Source organism: Tupaia chinensis, unplaced genomic scaffold (genome assembly GCF_000334495.1).
Source record: "Tupaia chinensis unplaced genomic scaffold, TupChi_1.0 Scaffold000117_2, whole genome shotgun sequence".
Lineage (NCBI taxonomy): Eukaryota > Metazoa > Chordata > Mammalia > Scandentia > Tupaiidae > Tupaia > Tupaia belangeri.
Window position 1 is genome coordinate 9,644,300 of NW_006159583.1, and position 27,378 is coordinate 9,671,677.

The window sequence follows — 27,378 nt, forward strand, 5'->3', positions numbered from 1 at the left end:
TCTTCCAGGTGCTTCTCGTAATGTTGCCTGGCTCGCTGTTCTCTTTCTAACCAGATTATTTCTCTTGCAGCTTTAGGGAGACAAAAAAGAAAATCAAGCATACACAGGTACAAAACTTGACTATTCAATAGTAAGGACTGTATTAAGTGGTCCACATTGAATAATTCTGTGCTCTTTGGCTTTATATTAACCAAATATGACCTTTGATTTCTTCACATTTCCATGAAAAAGTACTACTGCTAATTTTGAACATAATTTGCTAATGATTAGGTTGAAGAAGGTACACTGAATTCTACTCTCTGGGCAGCTATAGAGTTAATTAGGTATGGAATAAGGCATTAACTATATATTATGGTATCAAACCTGATAGTGGTATGATGCCCTCAAAATTAATAGCACCATCTGTCTTTCTCTAAAAACAAACAAAACAAACAAACAGACCTTTAAAGGAGTGTATGTGGAGGGGGTAGGAGGGTCTAGCTAATGTGCAGAATCCTGGGCTTTAGTCCTCACACTTGGATTTACTTATTCTAGGACAGGGCCTAGTAGTTTGCATTTTTAAATAAACCTTGCAGGTAACTGTGACAAGTGGTGCTCGTGGGGCACCCAGAGAAACTCTACACCTTCAGATTTCCTGAGAAGCTTCGAATCATTCAGAGCTTGGTACTCTTCTGACCTATACTACAAACTTGAATCCTTTCTGACATTTTTATTTACTTATTTTTTTGGGGGGCTAAGGTTTTTGCTATAGGGTGCATGCACTCCCCAGAAAGACAGAGAGAGACAGAAAGCGAGAAATCATCCCCCCAGGGAGGATGGCCATGCCGCAGTCCCTTCTCCATTCTCCTCTTGGGATCTTGGGCTTGCACGCACAAGCATCTGGTGTAAGTTTAAGCCACCAGGTCCAGGACTCGAACCGTGATCAAATACATGAAAGTCCAGTGACATAGCCATAACGCTATCTGCTGGTCCCATTTTTATTTCTTTTCCTTATTTAATTTTTTAAAACAAGTTTTTACTATAGGGCATGTGGACTCACTGGAGAGAGAGAGAGTGAAAAAGAGAGAGGGAAAGTGAGAAATCACTCCCCTTACAGGGGATGGCTACACTGCAGTCTTTTCTCCGCCATTCTCTTAGGATTTTGGGCACAAACACACATGTACATGGCATGATTTTTAAAGCTACTAAGTTCAGGATTTGAACCATGGAGTCAGTCATGTGGGATCCAGCACTTTTAACCACGATGTCACCTGTTAGCAGCCCCTAATATTCTGACTTCTATGTGGCAAAGATCTTTTCTCCCATCTCACATGTTTTTCTCAACTTGAACACAGTCAAGGGTCTTAATAATTACCTCCTGATTAATTCTGAACTACTTTCTGCTTCATTTATCTGAAACCGTGTGGTCTTGGGCAAGTTATTTAATGTTCTTAAAACAGCTGACCACATAAAAATAGGACCTTTTTTAGAGTCACTGTGAGGATTAGAAGAATTACACTTAATGTAGTAGAACAGTTCTCTGTGCTTCATAAATATTCAGTAAATATAAGCTATTATTTTTATCTTTTTCATCATCATAATTTAAATACAGAAAATTAAAGGTAGACCTCAAAACTGTCCTATAAATCATAACGGGGCTAGACATTTTTATGACACATTAGTTCTTGGGATTTTGTTCTTTTTTTTAAGAGATTTTTGCTATAGGGTGGATGTGCTAACCAGAGAGACAGAAACAGTGAGACAGAAAGTGAGAAATCACCCTCCAGGGGGATGGCCATGCCACAGTCCCTTCTCCTCCATTCTCCTCTCGGGATTTTGCATGCATACACACACAGCATGAGACCGTGGTTGGCCACATGGGAGTCCAAAGCCTTAACCATTACACCATCAGGTGGTCCTGACACAATTCGTTTTGATCCCAAATAATCTTTTTTTTTGAGAGGTTTTTGCTATAGGGCGCGTGTGCTCGCCAGAAAGACAGAGAAAGACAGAGAGACAGAAAGCGAGAAATCACCCCCCAGGGGGGATGGTCATGCCACAATCCATTCTCCTCCATTCTCCTCTCGGGATCTTGGGCACGCATGCACACGCGCCTGGTGTGAGTTTAAGTCACTGGGTTCGGGACTCAAACCGCAGTAGACTACATGGGAGTCCAGTGACATAGCCATTACGCTAACTGCTGGTCCTCCCAAATAATCTTTTAAAGAGAGACTGGTTCCTCATCCATCAAATTTATTGAATTCCACTTCTATGTTCTACCAGGAACCAGAGCTCCTCCTGCAGTGACTTCTTCAAACAATTCTCTTTAGACAGACAAGAAGGGAAGAACAGGTAAGCAATATCGCCACAGCAACCACCACATTCCTAGGACTGCGGAGCTTGCTGCCCAGGGTAGATCATGTGATCTCCTTTTATACTATAGGAGAACGTCTAAAAATATTTGTTTAACAGGAATTAAAAGTTGATTTATTTGGGGACCAGCAGATGGCGTGGTGGTTAAGGCGCTGGACATTTCCATATGGCTGAACACGGTTTGAGTCCTGGACCTGGTGGCTTACTTTCTCTCTCTCTCTCTCTCTCTCTGTTTCTCTCTAGCCAAATTAAAATAAATGAATTGAATAACTAAAATGAAATAAATAATTGTTTAAAATATTTTATTTATTCTAAGAGTTTTAGTAATTAAAATATTACCTACAGATGACAGAAAATGTCAACGTTGTGTATTTTCTCATTATGAAATGAAAAGTTTGGGCCAGCCAGGTGGTATGGTAGTTAAGGCTGCTGGATCCCACATGGCCAACTCTTTGGTTTGAGTACTACACCTGACAGCTTGAAAAACACACTGGGCACGTATGTGTGCGTACCCCAAACCCCAGGTGGAGAGTTGAGAAGGGCCTGTAGCATTATCATACCCGCCCTCCCCAGCCCCGCCAGGGTGTTTTCCCACTTTCTCTCTCTGTCGCTTTCCAGTGAGTGCATGTGCCCTATAGCAAAACTAAAAAAAGAAAGGAAAATTCTGAACATGAGAAAATAGGGAAATGGCATACACTGAATTGTGTTCCCTGACCCCCACCTCAAATTTGCATGTTGAAGTCCTAATCTCTTATGTGACTATATTTGGAGAAAGACATATTAGGAAGAAATTAAGATTAAATGAGATCATAAAGGTGGGGTCCTAATCCGATAGAATCAGTTATCCTTACAAGACACCAGAGTGTTCCCTCTTTCCAGGACCAGGCTCACTCAAAGAAGAGATCACGTGAGGACAAAGGGGCCCTATCTGAGCCAGGAAAAATACCCTTACCAGAAACTAAACTGAACCTTGAGCATCTTAGAACTATGAGAAAATGTTTAAGCTTCCCAGTCTTTGGAATACTGTTATGGCAGTTTTAGCACACTAATACAACTAACTCATTCAGTGTTTAAATCCCCGATGAATATTAACCTTTTCTCTTCTGATCACTTCCGTGGGCTCTAAGGATCATAATATTTAAAAAAATGAGAGGAAAGAAATCAAGAGGAAAAGAAGCAAAAGACTTAAGTGACACAAAAATGGAAAATTATCTGTTGATAATGTCTATGATAATATCTATCTGTTGATAATGTCTATGATAATATCTTTAACTAGACTAATAAGCAGTGTATTCAAGCTGGGAACATTTATTTTTCATGCTGTAATAATATGCAGTGATTGAATGTATAAAAATATACATTATAATAATCATCATAATAAAAGAAAACCCATGATAGCTCCTGAAATACAGTAGTCCTCATTTATTTGCATTTTCACTTTTCATGATTTCAGTTACCTACATTCAGCTGCAGTCTGAACATTTTATTATAGTACAATTAGATATTTTGAGAGATGGAGGGAGAGACCACATTCACAAAACTTTTACTGCAATATATTGTTAGAATTTTTGTTTTATTCTTAGTTATTGCTAATCTTTTCTTGTGCCTAACTTATAAACTTTATCATAGGTATGTGTATATGTATAGAAAAACATATAGGATGTATATGGTTTGGTACTACTTGTGACATTCACTGGGGGTTTTGGAATACATTTGATAAGGGGAGACCACTGAATAGGACATTGACATCAGTCCTATATCTGAGTTGTGGCCACCAAAATATTTTAATAACACCGTAACAATACTTCAGTGACATACAAAGGAGCAATCCATCATCAATTTTAACTCCATTTAGAAATACACGGTGACTCCTTGCACTAAAAGGAATTTAAGATTAAAAGCAGTGTTCTGTGGCAGACAGAATATCGTTTCTGGCTTCACAAGAATCTGACATACCCTCTTGCTCCTTACTAGCTCTGTGCCATTGAAGAAGTAGAATATTTTGTTTTTATCTTTTGTGGATATGTGTGGATTACAACTAGGGTATCCTTCTGTTTTGATTTTGAATGTTAAATCTTAACCTTGGGCAGGTCCTGCAGTGCAGCAGTGCATAAGGAGCCAGATTCCACAGGGCTGACCACATTTTGAATCCTGGCCCTCTCAGCTTGAAAACACACTGTGTGTGTTTGCATGTATGCCTAAAATCCTCCTGAAATGCAGAAATGGAGGAGAAAGAATTGTGGCATGACCACGCTTCATTGAGGGTGCTTTCTTTTTCTGTCTCTCAATCTCTCTTTTTCCTCTTTCTCTCTCTCTCTCTCTCTCTTTTTTTAAACAGGGCACGTGTGCTCACCAAAGAGAAACAGTGAGAGACAGAGAAAGGCAAAGTGAGAAATCACCCCCCAGGGAAGATGGCTATACTTTAATCCTTTCTCCTCCACTCTCCTCTTGGAATTTTGGGCACACATATACATCTGCCTAGCATCCTAATGTGATTTTCAAGCCACTAGTCCAGGACTCAAATTGCAGTCATCCATGTGGGAATCCAATGCCTTAACCACCATGCCACCTGCTGGTGCCTCAGTCTCTCTTTTTTTGAGAATGAACACACCAACTGGCAATGAGAAACACACAAACACACACACACACACACACACACACACACACACACACACACACACACCTTAACCTTTAGTAGCCTCTCAATAATCCTAGCGATGAGTTATATTCAAATAAATGTAATTTTCATGCTACTATGAACATACTGACTGAATGTATATGCTTATAATAATTCTAAGGAAAAGGATTTAATGGCTTAACCAAACTCATCAATTTTTTTTTCTTGTTTTCTTTTTTAGTATGCTATAGGGAGTGTACACTTACTGGAGAGAGACAGAGAGAGAGGGAAAGTGAGAAATCACCCTCCAGGGAGGATGGCCACACTGTAATCCCTTCTTCATTCTCTGCCTGGGATTTTGGGCATGCGTGCACACATGCCTGACGTGTTTTTCAAGCAACTGGGTTTGGGACACAAACCATGCAATTGGCCATGTGGGATCCAGCCACCTTGACCCCAGTGCCACCTGCTGGTCTACAAAGGCATCAATTTTAAGGAGTTCCTGGCTTGCTGAATAGAGTACCAGGGTATGATAAAATTCTGGGACCTACCTGTGCCTCTCCCCACTGCTCGTTCCCCATCTCTGTGTTTCTCCAAACAAACAAACAAACAAACAAGGCCCAGCTGCGGTGGTACAGAGCTAGTGATGCTCTGCAATGCTGAAGTTACAAGGAAGATCAGGGTTTGTTTCCCAGGTTGACCTACAGGGGTTTGTGCCCCAAATCCTGGCTGGCTAGATAGTTCAAGGAGAGGCAGGGTGTAAGACCCTGTTGAGGGTGTTTTTCTCTAGTAAACTTAACTAACTAAATACGTAAGAAAGAAATACTAAGACTTTCAGAATGGGTTAAAAACTAAAACACCCAGCGGCACTGTTCAAAAGAAAGAAACCTAAAACAAAGTGTCAAATAAAGTACAAAAATAAAGAATGGACAAATAGCTATCAGGCAGACGAAAACAATGATGTAATACATGTGGGAATATTACCGCCAGACAAAATGGAACCGAAGCTCAAACAGGAAAACAACAACAACAACAGAAACCAAAGAAGTTAAATAACGTTCCCAAGAACACATGGGATTTTGATTCAGCTTTGCTTCCAAAGTTTGTCCTCCCAGTTACCACACAATATGGCCTCTATATTCCTTTCCACCGGCCTGAAATTTCCATCCGCATTTCTTACAGTCAGAGCCACCTCATGACCTGATTATGTGCACATTCCTCCCTACTTCAAACTGGAACTTGCTCTGTCCTCATATTCTGACCCCTGAGACCGAATGGCCTGTGAAGTTAAACGTTCAGGGTCCTCCCTTAATTTCTTCCTCATCTATGCTCCACCTAACACGACATATCCAAATGACTGACCTTGCTGTGATACATCAGAATGACCTCTCAAAGGCAGTGCAGCCTCTCCTTTTTTTTTTTCTATTTAAAGCTCTCGTCCCTTTCTCACTTCTGATGTCTACTCTTGTAACTCTTTAGATCTCTCCTACATACTCTTCTCAAGGACATCTTCCTCAAAAAACAAATCTGATATTCTGGTCCTGCTTGAAACCTGTTCCTATAGTTCCCCTGTCTAACTCTTCAGACTGGCCATACCGTTACGGACCTCTCCACGTGCTACCTTCTGCTCAGAACACCTCCTTCCACCTGGCAAACTTCTACTGCAGTTAAGAATTCTGGCCCAGACAGTTTGAAGAACACATCAGGAGCATGTGTATGCCAGCCCCAAATCCCGACAGGATGGAGAAACGGAGAAGGGATTTCAGGCTGACCATACCCCATTGGAGAGTGCTTCTCCGTCTCTCTGTCTCCGCCTCTCTCTCTGTCTCCATTCTCTCTCTGGAGTGCATGTGCCTTCTGGCAATAAACAATAAAATAAGATGAATTAAAGAGTTAAAAGGTAGACAGCAGATAGCCATAGTTCAAGTCACAGACCCAATAGCTTAAAATTCACACCGGGTGTGTGTGTGCGTGTGCCCAAGATCCCAGGAGGAGAATGGAGGAGAGGGATTGCACCCCAGGGGGTGACTTCTCACTTTCCCTCTCACTGTCTCTGTCTCTCTCTCCAGCAAGTGCACATACCCCAAGGCAAAAACCTCTTAAAAAAAAAAAAGAGTTAAAGGGCTGACTTCCAAGCAAAGTGACTAACATTGGGCTTCATCGAGCATCCATTCTTCTCATTTAAATCATTCTTCTATTCACTGCATATCTGAATACTATACATTGGAGGACTGCCTGGTAAGAAGCATGACCTTGGAGGACACCTGTAGCACTGTGTCCCTTGTCACTGGGGGACTTCTTCCCTGTATACAGAGGTAGGCTAATGGGACTGAGGTGCTAAAACAGCAGTTTATATGTATGGAAGACCAAGAGCTTCTTTAAGTCTGATGGATGAATGACTTTTGAGATAAGAAAGGACTTATCTCAGGGCTAGGCATCAAAGAGCACTTAGCTTCTGCTCAAGTTATGCACTTTTCCCGAACAGAGCAATGATTGTCCTTGGAATTTTTTTTGCTATTGCCTCAACTCTAATGTATTAGGTAGTCAGGAAAGTCATGATGCATTTTTGTATAGAAAAACATGTTATCACTTTCCCAATGACCTAATACTTTTGCTCCCCATAGAATGTTACTATTCTCTTCACTTAGTTGTTTTAATGAGCCCCCTCTCTGCTGAACAAGGAGCACACATCCCTCTACCCCAACTACTCTGTAGCTTGGAAACACTAGGAATCTAAGTCACGGTTTGTGAAATTATATGACCTGTCATCCTCATCGTTATCACCATCGTTGTGGCATGATGTCGTCAGCTCTTACTTCATGTTGACACAAAGAGATTTATAGGCATTATCTTCCAGCCACTCTCTGAGGCAGACACTGCTATTAAACTTATTTTATTATGAGAAGCCTGAGACACAGAGGAGTGAAGTAACCTGCTCAATGTCTCACAAGTGGTGGAGCTGGAATTCAACTCTGGACTGTCTGACTGAAGAAGCAAACAATGAGCGATTATGCTAAAAGGCATGACCTGGAACACCTCCCAAAACCTAAACAAAGGTCCTCCTCCTCTACCCAGGATGAACTGGGCATCAAAATGTGAACGTCTTGACTTTCCAATGTCACTCTCAGTCTTTATCATCATCTGCTTACCCCTAAATTTGCAGGTTTAATGATCTTTTTATCTTCACTCACAGAGTAAATTTGTGAGGGGAAAAAAATAATGATTGCTTAGTCACAATGATTCAGTTCAACTAAAGGCTTCAGTGGCTGCTTACCTAACCCATCTGGCAACAAGCATTTATTCTTTCCAGCCCTGAGCCTGACGTATGATATAGCTGCTGAGGTATGTGCTAATGTCCATACCCCTCCCACTAAGGTGCGTTCAGATCCTAATGCTCTTTATTACCTGCCTGCCAGGCTTATCACCTTTGTATATTATATTCTTTAGGAGACTTTAGAAGACCTAGATGACAAGACTGACTACGGATATGCCAAACTTTATCCATTATAAATTTAGATGAGAAAGATTATTTCCCTAGGTGTCAGTCAGTGGTACAGTGGTAACACAATTCTCTGAGGTTGACCCACATGGGAAGGTCCCAGGGTCACATCTGAAGACTTCCCTGAGTACAGTAGGTTTGCGCTCACCTATGATCTGGGGCTGACTGAAGCTGCAGGTGGATAGTGTTGTGAAGACTTGGTTGGGTGTGTCTGTGTGTGTGTCTCTGTGTGCATGGGGTGTGTGTGTGTGTGTATGTGTGTGTGTATCTCTTTCAGGAAAGGAAGAGAGGATTGTGAAAAGAGAGGAGAGGAGGGAGGGAGAGAGGAATGGAGGAAGGAAGGATCAAACTTAAAATAGAGAGACTGATTTCCTAAAGATCTACTCCACCCCCTAACTACCTGCTGGCTGCTTTTTTTGAGGACAACCTCTAAAGAAGAAAAATCTCATCAAAATGAATGACTAGGGTCTGCCCCATAGCTTAGTAGTTAAGGCAGGTGGATCCCACATAGTTGACTGTGGTTCAAATCCTGGCTCTAGCAGCAGCTTGAAGGGTACAATGGGTGTGTGTGTCCCATAAGTCCTGAACAGGTTGGGATGGGGAGGAATGGAGGAGGGAGGATTGTGGTGTGGCCATAACCCATGGGGAGTACATTCTCTCTCTCCCCTCCCCCCCTCCCTTTAAAAAACCCAACTGCCCCTCCCAAAACAAACAAACAAACAAACAGTGTCTGCCCCAATGTGTAGTATGAAATCAGGGGGAATTTCACCCACAACTCTAGCCCAGACTACCTATCATTATTTTGGGGATAAACATTCTAAACCAGGTTATAATGATCACTTGCCTTTGGACTACACTTATTAATACTGAGGTTCTGGAGTTGACAGTGCATTGACATTGGGAAGAAAAAAATTGAAGTGAAAAATTTATCACTAAAAGGGCAAAGGAAGTCTGGTGAAATTATCTAGAAATAAACCCTTTACATATAATTCAGTTGAAGTTTGTTCAAAGGTGAGAATCTCTTTTCAATTATTTTATTCTTTCTATAATACCCCATTATAATTATCTCTTGTACCACTTTAAACCTAGCTACAAAATTCAACATTAATGAAAGATTTATAAGATCAAAATTTTCTTTTCTTTTTGTTGTTGTTGTTTTTGAGAGGTTTTTGCTATAGAGCATGTGTGTTTGCCAGAAAGACAGAGAGAGACAGAGAGACAGAAAGCAAGAAATCATCCCCCAGAGGAGATGGCCACACCACAATCTCTTCTCCTCCACTCTCCTCTTGGGATCTTGGGCACACATGCACACATGCCCGGCCACTGGGTCTGGGACTTGAACTGAGGTCAACTACATGGGAGTCCAGTGACATAGCCATTATGCCAATTGCTGGTCCCTAGAAGCTAAAATTTTTATTCAAGGGCTATATCAGTCAGTCATATAATCTCTGATAATATTTTATAATTTTATAGACTCTTCAAAATCTCAGAAGCCCATTAGAAATGTGACTCTACCCACATAAAAATCTTAGTCTTAAAAAAAAGACTAAATAGGGTCAGTTGATGGCATGGTGGTTGAGGCACTGGATCCCCCAAGGCCAGCTGCATGTTTTAAGTCCTGGGCCCAGCAGCATGAGAAGTGTACTGAGTGCATGTGCATACATGTGCAAATCCTCAGAGAATGGAGGAGAAGGGATTGCAGTGTGGCCATCCCTCTGCAGGATGCTTCCCCATTTTCTCTTTCTCTGTTTTTCCCTCTCCCTGGCAAGCACACATACCCTTCAACAAATTAAAGAAGACTAAATAACTAAACATTTACTGAGGGCCTAAAATGTGCCGAGGCACTTAAACAAAAATTAAACACAACTTTGATCTCAAACTTATTCTTGTATCATCTTCAAAAAGGGAAATTGTCTCTTTGAATAGAACTATTGTCTGCTAACATTCTTTGAATAGTGTCTGTAGCTTTCATTTTGAGAAATTGTAGGACTATTAGTTTTACAACACATGAAGAATAAAATTTAAAAATATCTGTATTCTTATTAATCTTTCAAAATGGTTACCATTAAGAACTCAATATTTGTTTGAACTCATGCAGGGGGGAATTAAATGATACTTGGTAATGCTGCATCCATGACCACATATATTAAAATACATAGACTTCTCATTCATTTAACATTAAATAAACAACTACTGGATGTTGACTACATGCTAATCTGTTCTAAGTTCTGGACTACAGAAATAAAAAGGTGGGCCAGCTGGTGGCATGGTGGTTAAGGCAGCTGGATCCCACATGGCTGACTATATGGTTCGAGTCCTAGACCAAGAGGCTTGAAAAAAACACCTGGCATGTATGTGTGGGTGCCCAAAATCCTAAGAGAATGTAGAAGGGACTGTGACTTGGCCATCCCCCATGAGGGGTGTTTTCTCATGTTCCCTATCTTTTTGTTTCTTCCTGATGCATACAACTCTCCTATAGCAACTTAGATTAGGAAATAGGTAACAGTTTTTGTGAAGCAAATTTTAGCTCTCTTACCACACAAATAAAACAACAATCTGAGATGGTACATATGCTAATCTGTAGCTGTATTTATCTCTGTATCATAACATTTGGTAAACCTCAAATATATACAATAAAACTTACTTTTAAAAAGTAAAAAAAGAGGGAACCAGCAGTTGGTGTAATGGCTATGTCGCTGGACTCCCATGTAGTCGACCGCGGTTCATGTCCCAGACCCAGTGGGTTAAAACTCACGCCAGGCGCGTGTGCATGCGTGCCCAAGATCCCGAGAGCAGAATGGAGGAGAAGGAATTGTGGCGTGACCATCCCCCATGGGGGGTGATTTCTCGCTTTCTTTCTCTATGTCTCTCTCTGCCTGTCTGGTGAGCACACGAGCCCTATAGCGAAAACCTCTCCAAAAAAAGAGAAAAAAGTAAAAAAAGAAAGAATGAGTGAACTAAAAAGGCATAAGTCCTTTTCCTTATGGAACTACATTCTATCAGGGGCCAAGAGATCATAAATAAATAAGACATCTACATGCTTAGATGTTGACAGTGCTAGGCAGATAAAGAAAGTTCTGGTTTGAGGGGGCTGCAAATTTGAGCAACATGGTCACCATGGAACACCTCACAGGGAAGGCAATTACCCCCAGGCTCTATGTATAAGGTGTATATCAAACATGAATAAGTTCTGTGTTTAGACATGGGTCCCATCCCCAAAATATCTCCTGATATATGTGCAAATATTCCAAAACTTGAAATCCAAAATACTTGTGGTCCTAATAATTTTGGATAAAGGATACACAACTTATATATGTGTGTCTTTGTGTGTGTGTGTGTGTGTGTGTGTGTATTTAAATACCAGAGGGTATGTGCATGTGCACACATATGCATGAGAGTGAGAGAAAAAAATGAGAAAGAAAAAGCAGGGAGGCTGGTAATCCCACCATCCCTTTTCCTTAAATTCTCCCTCCAGTCCGAATCCTGGGCACACACATACAAGCCTGGGGTGTTTTTCAAGCCACTAGGAAAGGGACTCAAACCCTAGTCAACCATGTGGGATCTGGCTTCCTCTGTGCAGTGCCTTACCACTGCACAATGGGGCCAGCCCTCAACCTGTATTTACATGGTAGGGCTAAATATTCTTAATGTACTGCTGATGAACTGATTATGAGATGTGTGAAAAGTAAATTTTGGCAAAATGTTATATAATCTTGTTTCAGTGTAAATTATCTTACTGTCTTGCTTGTAATATAAATACCAGGATGCTGGAAATTTAACTCTTCTCTTCATTATCCCCAACCTCCCTGGCTAAATACTAACCACACATTAAATACTAATTGAAATGAATTAATGAATTAAAATGACATAACACAAGGACCAGTGAAATCATTACAATGTAGGTGGTCCTAGACTACTACATGGCTTACCACAGTTCAAGTCACGGATCTGGTGACTTGACAAACACACCGCGTGCGTGTGCATGTGTGCCCAAAATCCCAAGAGGAGAATGGAGTAGGGATTGCAGCATGGCCATCTCCCCTGGGGGGTGATTTCTCACTTTCACTCTCAGTCTCTCTCTGTTTCTCCAGTGAGTATATGTACCCTATGGAAAAAAAGTCTAAAATAAAACAAAAACAAGAGAGCTAAACAAAGTGTACGGTGATGGCTAGTTTTACTTTAAACTATCTAGAGTCATAAATTTACACTATTGCATAAATTCTATACACTCTAATCCAAGTAATGGTTTCTAAAAGAAATCAGTAACCCAGATCTAGTCCACATTCACATGGACAGAAATATTCTTATTAGATGCAAAGACAAACAACTAATCAATATCAAAAAAAATTCTTAAAAATTAGTGTTAGAATCTTCCCCAAATCTTAGATTTTACCCTCTTGTTTTCTATAAAATGGGAGTCAACACAGAGTCCATGTATTACTTTCATGAGGAAAAAGAAAAGTTCTCCTTCATATGAAAGCTGGGTACATAGCCAACTCCAGAAACTTTAGAAAAATCTATTGCCTAGCTCTAAAGCACTCTCTCTACTCAACAGCATCATTTCTCGTTGAGGAATTTCAGCATGGATCTTGGTGATCTTGTACATACTCAACATGTATAAATAGCTAATACGGCAAAATGAAAAAAGCATCCAAGAACTATTCCACCTTTTTAGATTTCCACTTTCTTAAGCTAAATCATCACGATGTGGGTGGCAGGGTGGTTGAGGTGCTAGATTCCCACATGGCTGATCATGGTTTGAGTTCTGGATCTAGAGGCTTGAGACTCATGCTAGGAATAAGTGTGTGCATGCCTAGAATCCTGAGAGAAGGAGGAATTGTAGTGTGGTCATCCACCCTGGGGGAGGGGTAGGGTGCTTTCTCAATTTCTCTCTCTGTCTCTCCTGTGAGCACATAGGCCCTATAGCAAAAATAAAAATAAACAGAAATAAAAATAAAACAAATGACATTCTATTACATAACTTACATCATCAATTATGGCAGTCCCAGATGATAGAAAATACAACGTCTGAGGGCCAGCAAGTGGCATTAGTGGTTAAGACATTGGACTCCCACGTGGCCAACCACAGTTTGAGTCCCAGACCTGGTAGCTTGAAATTCATGCCAGGCGCATATGCATGCATGCCCAAAATCCTTGGTGAAGGGATTGCAGCATGGCCATACCCCCCTGGAGGGTGATTTCTCACTTGCTCTCTCTCTGTCTCTCAGGTGAGCACATATGCCCCGTAGCAAACATTTCTTCCTAAAAAAACAAACAAACAAAAAAACCTCTGTGCTAGTTTACTACTAAGTGTGTCAACACAAAGTTAAGTGCTTAGTGCTTAGGACATTACCTGGCTCACAGTTATTTCTAAGAACCATTGTCATTATTGTTATTATTTCCTGGAGACTGTAAAGAAAATCCTGACAGGCTAGAGAAATGTAGAAGGGATTACAGCATGACCACTTCCCACTGGCCAGGGGACTTTCTCCCTCTCCCTCTCCCCATCTCTCTGGTGATTACATGTGCCCTTTGTACCAAAAAATAAATAAATAAATAAATAAAAGAAAGAATGAGAGAAACTTGAATCCATGAGAACAAATGAGGCTTTTCCCCTCTAGGAAAAAAAAAATGAAATTATAGCTTAGACAAGAGACAGTGAAAGAGATGCAGAGGTCAAGAGAGGAATTTGAAGAAATGACCTAAATATAATCAAATAGATTAGAGTGGCTGAGGAAACCCATCCATGTATAAAGCTTTTAAGGCATAAAAATAAGTCTTTCAGAGTACATATGACCAACCAAACTGACAGAACAATCTCACACATGAAGAATAATGCCTCATTTTGTGAAAAATTGAAGGATAATGTAGAAAAAGCAGGCCACATAACATAATCCTACCATAAATTCATTAAAGTATGATTCAGAGATTTAACTCACAGAAATTAATAGGTCCTCCATCTTTACAAAACAACAGGACAAGCATCAAGCATGCTATGTCATTAAAACCAAAGCAATCCAACCTTCATTCTCCCTCTCTGTACTGCTTTTAAATTTTAAAAACTTCTTAAAGAGTTCAATGTTAATTTTTTTTTTTTTTTTGAGAGGTTTTTGCTATAGGGCGTGTAAGCTTGCCGGAAAGACAGAGAGAGACAGAGAGACAGACAGTGAGAAATCACCCCCCAGGGGGGATGGCCACACTGCAATCCCTTTTCCTCCATTCTCCTCTAGGATCTTGGGCACGCACGCACATGCACCCGGCGTGAATTTAAGCCACCGGGTCCAGGACTTGAACTGTAGTCAACTACATGGGATTCCAGCCATTACGCTAACTGCTGGTCCCCCAATGTTAATTTCAATCTATATCCAATCAATCTCACTGGATATTCCATTTAAATTTTGACTTGACAATTTATGGAATGTTTTCCATTTTATTTTTGATTTGAAAAGCTTGAAAGCTTAATAATAATAATTGACTTACCAACTGTATTTTTAAATTTTCAAATTAGGCAGTCCAAACACTTCCTATTAAGTGACAGTCTTTTTTATTCCCTTTCCTTTTCATGTTTTTGTTTTTAGTTTTTGCTATAGGGTTCATGCTCTCACTGGAGAGACACACAGAGAGAGACAGTGAGGGTAAGCCAGAAATGACCCCCTGGGGGCAGGGTGGCCACGCTGCAATCCTTTTTCCTCTAGGGATTTTTGGGCACAGAAGCAGATGCGCCCAGTATGATTTTCAAGCCACCTTGCCTGGGACTCAAACTGCCCGGTCAACCCTGTGGGACCCAGTGCCTTAACCTCTATGCCACCTGCTAGTCTTTTTCCTTTAAAAAAAAAAATTCCACTAGCATCATAATTTGTGCAAAGTTTATGAATATTTGGTCAAGTGTGCTCTCTCAGCCCACACCTAGTGAAGCAAGAATCCATGTGCATCTGAGGTGGGCCCAACCCTGCCCCTTTAACCAAAAAGCCTCTGTCCCAAAGGTATCCTTCTGGACCAGTGCTTAGTGAAATGAGTTAGGGTGGTTTCTGTCTTCTTTCTGTCTCTGTCTCTCTCCCTTTCTTTCAAAATTTTTCTTTTCATATATTTTAAATATATATGTATATATATATGTGTGGGTTTTTTTTGAGAGTTTTTTTGCTATAGGGTGTGTGCGCTTGCCAAACAGACAGAGGGAGACAGAGAGACAGAAAGCGAGAAATCACCCCCCAGGGGGGATGGCCATGCCACAATCCCTTCTCCTCCATTCTCCTCTCAGGATCTTGGGCATACACGCGTGCCCGGCGTGAGTTTAAGCCACCTGGTCCGGGACTTGAACTGCAGTCGACTACATGGGAGTTCAGTGACATAGCCGTTATACTAAGTGCTGGTCCCCCAAATTTCCCCCTTTCATTGTTTTGTTTTGTCTTTTTCCTTTTTTTTCCCTTTTCTTTTACTTGACTTTCTCACCTTGCTTCTCAGCTTGAAGGATAATGTCTGGACAGGTCTAGGTGCACAGTAGTGAAACATCTGAATTCTTTTAGGGTCATAGAAAACCTCAATCCCTGTTACAGAAAGGGAGAAATTCATCTTCATAATCTGAATTCAAATTTCTTTCTGAGGATACCATGTTGCAAAACGTAGTAGAGAAGAAATAGGCATAGAAGTACCTCACAATAAAGTGAAGCATATTAGTTTACAGTAGCAGAAATCTCCCACAAATTAGCCAAATGTGAATATACCACCAAATGACTAAAACTCAGAGAAGAGAGACTGCAAAGTGGGCAGCAGGGAGAAACAGAGAGTTACAGTAAGTGCGGCTCATCTCTTCCCACACACCTCTGAATTCTTAGTTGAAACCCCACAGCTCAGTCCAGTTGCCCTTTTCCCCTAGAAACTGTGAGGCCTTTGTAATATCCAGTTTCATTGACAAAGGTACAGGTTGCTTGATGAAAGTCAGGGAAGTGGAACTGCAGAAATATTACAGGTCATCTCCTTCCACATGCCTCTAACACTCAGAATTAAGTCCAAGAAAGTAGGATGCAATGTATAATCCATCAGATGACCAGAAACTACCACAGAGACACAAGAAATATGAAAACCAAGAAAATATCTCTCCTCCAAGGGGAAAGAACAGCTCTTCATCAACCACAGACAGTACAATGGAACTCATAGAAATGTCAGATAAAGAATTTAGAATTTTCATAGTGACAAAACTAAAAGAGATGCGAGAGAAGAGAGACAATGAAGATGTAGGAGAAAAGAGACAAGTTCCAGGAGGTGAGCAAGTTCTTGCATGATCTGAAAGAGGAAATACACACCATTAAAAAGAATCAAATGTAACTGTTAGAGATGAAGGCTGTAATACAGGAAATCAGAACCATCCTAGAAAGTATTAAAAGCAGATTAGATCATGCAGAAGATGGAATCTCTGATGTAGAAGACAGAACCTCTGACCTAGAAAAATTCACCAAAAAGACTAAGAAAATACCCCTCCCCAATGAGAATAATAAACGAGTAACATTAGATACCAAAACATCCAGATAATCAGTATCCCAGAAGGTGAAGAGACTAGTAACAACATTGATAATCTATTTCATGAAATCCTGGAAGAAAACTTTCCAAACCTAGAGAGGCATTCAAATATCCAGACCTAAGAAATACAAAGGACCCCACATAGAATCAACCCAAGAAGATCTTCTCCAAGGCACATCATAGCCAGAGTGACCAAAACCACAGAGACAAGATACTAAAACCAGTGAGAGAGAAAGGTCAAGTTACTTTCAAAGGATATCCCATCAGACTAACATTGGACCTCTTGTTGGAAACATTGCAAGCAAGGAAAGAATGGGAAGATATATTCAAAGTGTTAAGCAAAAACAATTTGAACCAATAATACTGTATCCGGCAAGATTATCCTTCATACGGGAAGAAAAGCCTGAAACATTCTCAGATAAACAAAACCTGAAAGAATTTATCAACACCAGACCAGCTCTTTGACAAGTTCTGAAGGCAGTATTATACCAGGAAAACTAAAGACAAATAGATAGAAATAAGAGATCAAAAAATGAACAAGAAAAAGGTCAACTTAATGGAGGGATAAGTCTGGAAATATCAATACTAATACAGAATGTTAACTTCCAGGATTTAAATGGAAAGATCAGTCCCTTGTAGTACACAAATTCAACAAAAGAGATTACATGAGTCCAAACTGGTGAAAGAGAATTCTATGAATTTTGTCTAAAACATTACTGATTTTCTTCTATGCTTTTTCTTCCAGATTTTTTTTTTTTAATTTCTTTTGGAGAGGTTTTTGCTATAGGGTGCGCACGCTCGTCAGAAAGACAGAAAGAGAAAGACAGAAAGCGAGAAATCACTCCCCAGGGATGATGGCCATTCTGCAATCCCTTCTCCTCCATTCTCCTCTTGGGATCTTGGGCATGCATGCATGTACATGCGCCGGGCGTTGAGTTTAAGCCACCAGGTCTGTGACTCGAACCAGGGTCAACTCATGGGAGTCCAGCGACATAGCCATTACGCCAACTGCTGGTCCCTTTGTCTTCCATATTTAAGGATTTTGGTTTTCTTTGGCATTGTTGATAGGTTCAGCAATTTGTTAAAAATTTTTTTTTTAAATTGAAACAAACTTTTCTCTCTTCCTGATGTCAGCCCTTTGCAATTGGAAAATATTGTGAGCATTCTTATTTTGTGGCAGAATGGTTATTTGCATAAGTTCAATAATACAATAGTATCTGTTGCCTTGCATCAGAAATTGAATTCTTATGGGGCTTTGTGCAAATAACAGACCAAATTGAGATTAACATTATTTTTTTTTGCAAATACGTTAGTTTATACTCCGCATTAGTAAAAAGGGGAATGAAGAAAGAAAAAAAATGTCTGAGAAGAAAATTAAAGTGCACGTATTGCTAGATTCTAGTTTTGTCTCTGCCAGAGAGACAGAGACAGAGAGACAAGAAGGGAGAAAGTGAGAAAGCACCCTCCATGGGGAGATGGCCATATTGTAATTCCTTCTTCATTCTCCACTTGAGATTTTGAGCATGCACACACGCCCAGTGTGCTGCTGCTGTGTTTTTTTTTTTTTCTTTTGCCTTAGGGTACATGTACTTGCCAGAGAGAGACAGAACCAGGGAGAGTGAAGTGAGAAATAATCACCCAGGGGAGATGGCCATGCTGCAATCCCTTCTCCTCTATTTTCCTCTTGGAATTTTGGGCACACATGCATATGTGCCCAATGTGATTTTCAAGCCATTAGGTCTCAGACTCGAACTGTGGTCAGCTATGTGGGATCTAGCCACCTTAACTACCATACCACCTGTTTGTCCCTGATCGTGATGATTTATGCGGGAAGAAAAAAGCAGGGGAAAAGGGCCCTATTTTAAATTTTAAAAGAAAATGTAAAGATAATAATATATAAATGTCATTGAACATATGATTTCAACAACAAGAGAGCATGAAGTAAGAATTAAGAAAAACTGGGCCTGGTCAATATGTGGCATGGAAGTTAAGGTGGCTGAATTGCACTGTGCAGTTTGAGTCCCAGATAACAACCTGAAGAGCATTTTAGGCCTCTTAGCAAATAGCTCTTTTCTACCACTGTTGCATCATTGGCCTGCCTCTCTTGTCTCTGTGCATGACTCCTCTTCATCCTCTAACTGGGAGCTAGAGGGCACCTGGTACAGCCAGGCTGGCTAGGCACTTTGAAGGGCTCTAGTGCCCATGTGCATGCCTATCCACTGCACATGTTCACACTTAACACAACTGCTGTTTGCTTACTGCCTCCCACTAGACTGCCCTCAGCTATCCCCAAGGGCTGGGTTTCAACCTTTATTCATCTTTTTGTCATTGTTTATATACAATATCAGGCAGATACAGTTTTAAATACTGTTTATAAATTAATGAGTCATGTTTTGTGCCACTGATAGGAATTTAAATATGGTGCTATATCTTAAAATATATATATATATGGCCACTGAACAAAGTTAGGTAACTTTTAGGGAGAATTTGTCAGCTCTAAGCTGTAATTCTTACATCTTTATAGCATAAGAAGTAAAATAATTTCTGTTTGACCAGCATAGTCATACTTTCCACAAGAAACCACTATGCCTAGCAATGTGTGACAAAGAAACCCTGGTGGAGGGCCAGGTCATGGTGTGGTGGTTAAGATGGTTGCATCCCACAGGCTGACAGCATGGTACCTTTCTGCAAAATTCACAAAGGTATGCAGGAGAGCGCGGTTACTGTAGTGACATTTGCCCAATGTTAAGTGTCTATTATCCCAGACGTGAACAAAATAACACTTCAGAAAGAGTGGCCCTGAATGATCAACAAGGCCGTGGAGGTGCCACTCCAGGTACCTAGCTGTTTCTCCCGTTCCTCACGTCGCTCCCGGGCCAGTCGCTGCCGGTCATCAACCCGTAGCACTGGTGGGGGATCTGCAAATAAGATAAAAAATGTGAGAAGAGTGGATTTAAACTATACACATAGACACACACACACACACACACACACAGAGAGAGAGAGCGCTGATAATATCCTTTTGTCCAGTAAATTCGATGAATACATTATCCCAGACGTGAACAAAATAACACTTCAGAAAGAGTGGCCCTGAATGATCAACAAGGCCGTGGAGGTGCCACTCCAGGTACCTAGCTGTTTCTCCCGTTCCTCACGTCGCTCCCGGGCCAGTCGCTGCCGGTCATCAACCCGTAGCACTGGTGGGGGATCTGCAAATAAGATAAAAAATGTGAGAAGAGTGGATTTAAACTATACACATAGACACACACACACACACACACACAGAGAGAGAGAGCGCTGATAATATCCTTTTGTCCAGTAAATTCGATGAATACAATATTACTATGTCTTACAACAACTACTACTTGTAATACCTACAATGATATTGTTTATTAAAATTATAAACTTTATGAGATTTTTCCAAGCACTTTTCTTCTATTTAAAAACATCATGGGGAGGGTGGTTAAGGTGCTGGAGCCCCACATAGCCAGCTGTGTGGTTTGAGTCCCAGACCCAGTGGCTTAAAAATCATAACAAATGAACAAACAAATAAACAAAATAAAGGTTTAAAAAACAACACAGAACACTCTCAAAAAAAAAAAAGAAAGAAAAAGGGAACCAGCAGTTAGCGTAATGGCTATGTCGCTGGATTCCTACATAGTGGACTGCTGTTCGCGTCCCGGACCCGGTGGCTTAGAACTCACACCGGGCGTGTGTGCATGTGTGCCCAAGATCCTGAGAGGAGAATGGAGGAGAAGGGATTGCGGCGTGACCATCCCCCCTGGGGGGTAATTTCTCGCTTTCTGTCTCTATGTCTCTCTCTGTCTGTGGCGAGCGCATGTGCCCTATAGCAAAAAAAACCTCTCAAAAAAAACCAACAAACAAAACAAACAAAAAAAACAAACCAAAAAACCCAACACAGAACATTATGGGGCTAGACAGTGGCATGGTGATTAAGGTGGCTGGATTCCATGTGGCCAATTACATAGTAATCAAGCCCTGAAACCAAAGCCTTGAAAAAACACGTTAAACATGTGTGCATGTGTTTTCAGAATCACAAGAAGAGAATATAGCAGGGATTGCGGCATGGTCATCCGCCCTAAAGGGTGCCTTTTTACCACTGTCCCCTTTCTCTCTCTCTGTTCAGTAAGCATAGGTATTCTATAGCAAGTTAAGAAATAAAGATAAAAACATTGTATAAAATCTTAACATAGGCCTAATTCCACAGCACAGTGGTTAAGCCCTACGTATAGGGAGCTGAATCCAACGTGGCCGACAGTGGTTGAAATCCCAGCCCAGAAACATGCCTGGCACATAGGTGTGTGTGCCCAAGATTCTGCTGGGATTGAAAAATGAAGGAAAGAGAATTATTGCATGACCACACCTCATTGGGGGATACTTTCTCTCTCTGGCAAGTATATGCACCTTCTGGCAACTAAAAAAAAAAATCATAACTGGCTATTTTCATACAATATAAATGAGGTGTTGTGTTCCTAGAGCTACTGAACTTCTTTTACTTTCATGCTTTAAGAATCCTAACTATGTGCATGTATACTGACTAGACCTTTATGAGTCAGGGAGGAGGCTGCAGAAGGCAGGACAGGAGCATGCAGCATGCTGCAGTCAGGGAGACATGAGTCCAGTTTCTGTTTGCTCACTTACTTGCTATGCCAGCACATTTTAGAATAGGACACACACACACACACACACACACACTCCTGCCTATCCTGTTTCATTCACAGGAAGCTTGAGTGTCCCAAGTCCTAACAATAATTGGTGCTCTTTCAGTAATGAGACAACTCCCAATTATACAATGTAATCACATTTTACAGTACAGTCAGAAAATAGCAATGCTCTTTACTTAGTTTTAGAAATATTTAATTTTTATCTATTCATTCATTTATTTTAGTTCAACCAAAGAGAGAAACAGAGAGAGGGAAAGTGAGAAAGCTAGCCATCATGCCCAGGACTTGAACTGTGGTCAACTACTGGCTTCAGCAACGCTCTTTAAGAAGTAGTGAGGCTGGAGGGTAGCATGGTGGTTGGGGCACTGGACTCCCACAAGGCTAACCATGGTTCGAGTCCCAGACCTGACAGCTTGCTTTCTTGCTTTCCCTCTCTCTCTCTCGTCAAATATAAAAAAATAATGATGATGAATAAAACTAAATAAAGTAATTATTTATTAAAAAAAAGAAGTAGCATAGTTTCTTTAGGAACTAGCAGACATGGATGGATCTATAACGCTACAGTCTCTTCAATCTGGGTTCAAGAATTCACAGCTAAGTAATGGCCCTTCCAGGATAAGAGGAGACACAGTACATCCATGTTGATAAACATTTAGAGGGACTTGAAATGTAAAAGTCAATTTGCATATGGATAGATGCTTTCTAAACCAGAGAGATATTTTAGAGACTTATAAAGAGTTTTAAATATCAGAAGGTAAAGGAGAGATGGAAATTTAGCGAGAATTTACTAGTTACAAGAGACCCTGAGGGGTCAGCAGGTGGCGTGGTGGTTAGTGCTAGACTCCCAGTGGCTGACCATTGTTCAAGTCCCAGACCTGGTAGTTTGCTCGCTTGCTCTCTTTGTCTCTCTCTCATCAAATTGAGTAATAATAGTAAATAAATAAAATTAAATAAATAATTCTTAAAAAAAAAAGGAACTGAAAAATCATTTGGTCAATATGCTTTTATCTAGTTAGAACTCAAAATATCTGGAAACATCATTTCTTTTTCCTTTAAAGTTCTAGAGAATAAAAGTCAACAAACTGCTTTAGATGGATATTTCCATGATTAATATCTCATAAAGAGGTTTTATTTAAGCTCTACCTTCTAACATGTAACCTCCTACATCATTCTTCGGAGACATTCAAGAAAATAACATGGTGTTTTCTAAATTAAGAGGCTTCTATACATCTTTGTTTACTTGTATAAATGAGAAAGAGAAATGCTGAAAGACAAAATCAGGGGCCCAGCAGTTGGTATAATGGCTATGTTGCTGGACTCCCAAGTAGTCAATTGTGGTTTGAGTCCTGGGCTTGGTGGCTTAAACTCATGCTGGGCATAAGTGCGTGCATGCCCAGATCCCAAGAGGAGAATGGAAGAGAAGGGATTGTGGTGTGGCCATCCTCCCTTGGGGGTGATTTCTCGCTTTCTGTCTCTCTGTCTCTCTCTTTCTAGTGAGCACATGTGCCCTGTAACAAAAACCTTTCAAAAAAAATTAAAAAAAAAAAGACAAAATCAGGGGGCTAGCAGGTGGCATAATGGTTACGTTGCTGGACTCCAACATGATTAATTGCGGTTTGAGTCCCAGAACTGGTGTCTTAAAACTCATGGGGATGGTGGTGGGGGGCGGGTGACAGGTGGTGTGGTGGTTGAGGGCACTAGACTCCCACATGTCTGACTACGGTTTGAGTCCTGGACTGGGCGGCTTGCTTTCTTACTTCCCTCCCTCTCTCTCTCAAACACTCTGTTGAAAGAAAGAAAGAAAGAAAGGAAGAAAGAGAGAGGGACAAAGAAAGGAAGAAAGAGAAAGAAAGAAAGTTAAATGACATAATTCTTTAAAAAAAGAAAGAAAGAAACTCATGCTGGGCGTGTGTGTGCATGCCCAAAATCCTGAGAAGAGATTAGAGAAGGGACTGCTGTGTGGCCATCCCCCCAGGGGAGTGATTTATCACTTTCTGGTTTTCTGTTGAGTGCACGTGCCTTATAGCAAAAATTTCTCTCTCAAAACAAAACAAAACAAAACAATATCGGATTAAATGTTTTCTCATTTAACGTGACTTTAGAAATATAAATAAATGGTTCTATAAAAAGGTGGCCAACTGAGGTAAAAGAGATTTTCTGGCCTCTGGGCTCTTCAGACATTACCAATTCTGTTTAGGATGGTCTGTTCATATATTGGCGTATTCTACCATACTGTCAACTGGAGGGTATCCACCGAACTTTCATGGTGCTAACACTCGATGAATAAATGAGTTATCAGAATATGAAAGTACACACTATCTAGATAAAGAATGATAGAAATAAGAATCAGTGGTAGACGGGAGAACTAGAGAAATACAGAACGATTTAGCTCTGTCAAATTCTCACAGTAAAACAAATGGGATTTTCATGCTATTAACTATAATTGGCCTGAGAAGGCCTCCAAACTCATATCCTTGAGTTCTTGTAAACAAACCACAACCTCACCGTAAGTCCACTTCCTCAACAAATTGGTGAGTCTTAGCCAATCACAACAGCTGTACTCATCAATCACAGACAACCCACTTTCAAACTGTGTTCATACAGGCAGACATGGAGCTGTAACCAATCCAGCTGTCTCTGTAACTCATTTCCCTCACTTCCATTTTCTTATATTACTTTGCTTCTCTTGCCCATAAAAGTTATTGGACCACATAACACTTTGGAGTTCCTCCAAAGCCATTTTGGGGGCTGTCAGATTCACGAACCATTTTTGCTCAATTAAACTCTGCTGAATAGGATTTCTCTAAAGTTCTTCTTCTTCTCTCTCTCTCTTTTTAAAAAAAGAATTACTTAACTTTTTTTTTTTTTATTATTATCATTTTTAGAATTTACTATAGGGCACATGTGCTCACCAAAGAGATACAGAGAGAAAGACAGATAAAGACAGCAGGGAGGGAACCAGCAGTTAGCGTAATGGCTATGTCACTGGACTCCCACGTAGTCGACCGCAGTTCGCACCCCTGACCTGGTGGCTTAAAACTCACGCCAGGCGCGTGTGCGTGCATGCCCAAGATCCCAAGAGGAGAATAGAGGAGAAGGGATTGCGGCGTGACCATCCCCCCTGGGGGGTGATTTCTCGCTTTCTGTCTCTCTGTCTGTCTGGCAAGCGCACGCACACGCCCTGTAGCGAAAACCTCTCAAAAAAAAAAAAAAACAAAAAGACAGAGTGAGGGAGAGGAAGGGAGGGAGGGAGAGAGAGAGAGAGGAAGCGAGAGCGAGGGCGAGAGAAAGTGAGAAAGCAAGCAGTCTGGTCTGGGACTTGAACTGTGACTGGCCAAACAGGAGTCTAGCACCTTAACCACTACACAACCTGCTGGACCTTAAAGCTTTTCTTTTAACAGTGCTAAAGAACTTCTAGTTTCACAAGGGTGCTCACTTGAGCATAAGGAATAAAGGTCCGTGGTAACAGAGGCCAAGTTGTTTGCTCACCTGTTACCTTTTGATCTCAGGCACAGAAGAGCTCAGTAAATATTGGAAGATGGCTGGGACGTGGGTGGATAGATGATGGATAAATGAACAAATGAAAAGCCAAGCTAAGCGGGGAAATCTCAACCTGCAAATTAAAACTCCACTGAAAACTGCCCATCATCTTCCACTAACGGCTGCTCAAGCATACTTTCTTTTTTTGGAGAGGTTTTTTGCTATAGGGCGTGTGCGCTCGCCAGAAAGACAGAAAGAGACAGAGAGAAATCGCCCCCAGGGGGGATGGCCATGCTGCAATCCCTTCTCCATTCTCCTCTCGGGATCTTGGGCACACACGGACACCGACATTAGTTTAAGCCACCAGGTCCGGGACTCAAACTGCAGTCGACTACATGGGAGTCCAGCGACAGCCATTATGCTAACTGCTGGTCCCTCAAGCATACTTTCAACAATGGTTTTATTACTGTTTCTAAATAACGAGTCAGATTTACCTGCTCTGTTCGAAACCTTTATTATTACGATGATAATAATAATCATCGTAATAATAAAAAATCAGGGTTGGCAGGTGGCATGGTAGGTAGTTAAGGGCGCTGGACTCCCACATGGCTGATGGCGGCTTGCTTTCTCACTTTCTCTCTCTCTCTGGTCAAATGAAAATAAATTTAAAAATAAATAAATAAATAAAGTTATATAAAAATAATTCTTTAAAAAAAATCACAAAACTAAGTATAATGGAGAATGTTTTCTATGAGGCTAGATCCAGTTATTTCCATCTGTATTGTCATAATTCACTGTTCCTGAGTGACTTTAGCCTTGGATGCAGCATGAAGTAGGTTTCTGACAACTGTGTGGAGTGCTCGGTTTGCTTCACTGTCCTCTGATTGCCTCTTATCATCATGCTGGACATCTGTCCCTCCTGATGACCAAACAATGGTCACTGCACACCTGGAAGCAACTGCACTGTCTATTCAGTTGTTCTATTATGTTTACAGACTGTTTGCTTCTTTGTATCACTGAGTGAAACAGACCATGAATCACAGGCTATTAAATAAAATTACCATGTAGGTGTACAATCATTGCAGGGACTGGAGAACAAAAACATAATTGTGCATGAGTTTTGCTATGTGTAAGGGTTTCTTTAAATGGTTTTTGAAAATGTCACAAAAGAGAGATACAATAATGCTGAGTGAGGAGGCACAAAACTGTGTTGTATCTATTATTTCAAACATAAGAGTAAAATTATTACCTCTGACACACTGCTTGATGGCTAAAAAACACACACATATTCATCATCTCGCTGACTTTCAAAATGAATCTGAGAAATACACAGGCCATGTGTTTGAATCTCCATTTTACAGAGGAAAGACTAAGACTTTGATACGTTCTTGGATTTAAACTCAAACATGCCAGTATAGGGACCAGCAGTTAGTGTAATGGCTATGTTGCTGAACTCCCATGTAGCTGACTGTGGTTCAAATCCCGGACCCAGTGGCTTAAACTCATGCCAGGCACATGTGCGTACGTGCCCAAGATCCCAAGAGGAGAATGGAGGAGAAGGGATTGTGGTGTGGCCATATCCCCTCGGGGGGAGGGGGGGTGATTTCTCGCTTTCTATCTCTCTCTCTGTCTTTCTGGCAAGCACACACACCCTATAGCAAAAACCTCTCAAAAAATAAACAAACGAACAAACAAAAACAAACCATGCCAGTACATGTGTATATATGTCTTGGTGCAGGATAAGAACCTCGCTCTCCTAATTTTCAGGTTTATGTAGTTTATAATTCAGTTCATCATCATGGCTTTAAGGCTTGTGGGATAAGCATCATTTTCTCTCAGTAAATGCAATGTCATGGTTGTACCTGGTTTGCTTCCTGAGGGGTTGTTATTTTGTCCTGAAATTGCAGTGGAAGGGCGATTGGAGGCAGTTTTCTTATCTTGCACTTTGTAGCTGTCAGGTGCTATATAAATGAGACAAAAGAGAAAAAGCATATTGAGTTTCTTCAAATTTATTCAAAAACATTAATCTATTCAACATTCCCTGTTCAACATTTCCTTGTTTGGGGTACTAGGCTAGACTCAGGAAATGAACAGATATAGTACTGGGTTGTTGGAAAAGTCATGACACATTTATGCAAGGAAAAACAGAAAAAACACCTCATGACTTTTCGAACAACCCCACAGTCAAAACCTCTACCATTTTTCTTTTTTTCTTTTCTTTTTTTTTTTTT

At 40.8% G+C, this 27,378-nt stretch overlaps 1 protein-coding gene across 1 annotated transcript in view; it reads right to left on the reverse strand.

The window, feature by feature from the left end:
• MAP7 (microtubule associated protein 7) overlaps positions 1-27,108 on the reverse strand; it is a gene marked incomplete in the record, with an annotated part of 77,557 nt that extends 50,449 nt beyond the window's left edge. The window contains 3 exon segments of the mRNA XM_014586223.2: positions 1-70; positions 20,114-20,191; positions 27,010-27,108.
• Between the last annotated feature and the right edge of the window lie 270 nt (positions 27,109-27,378).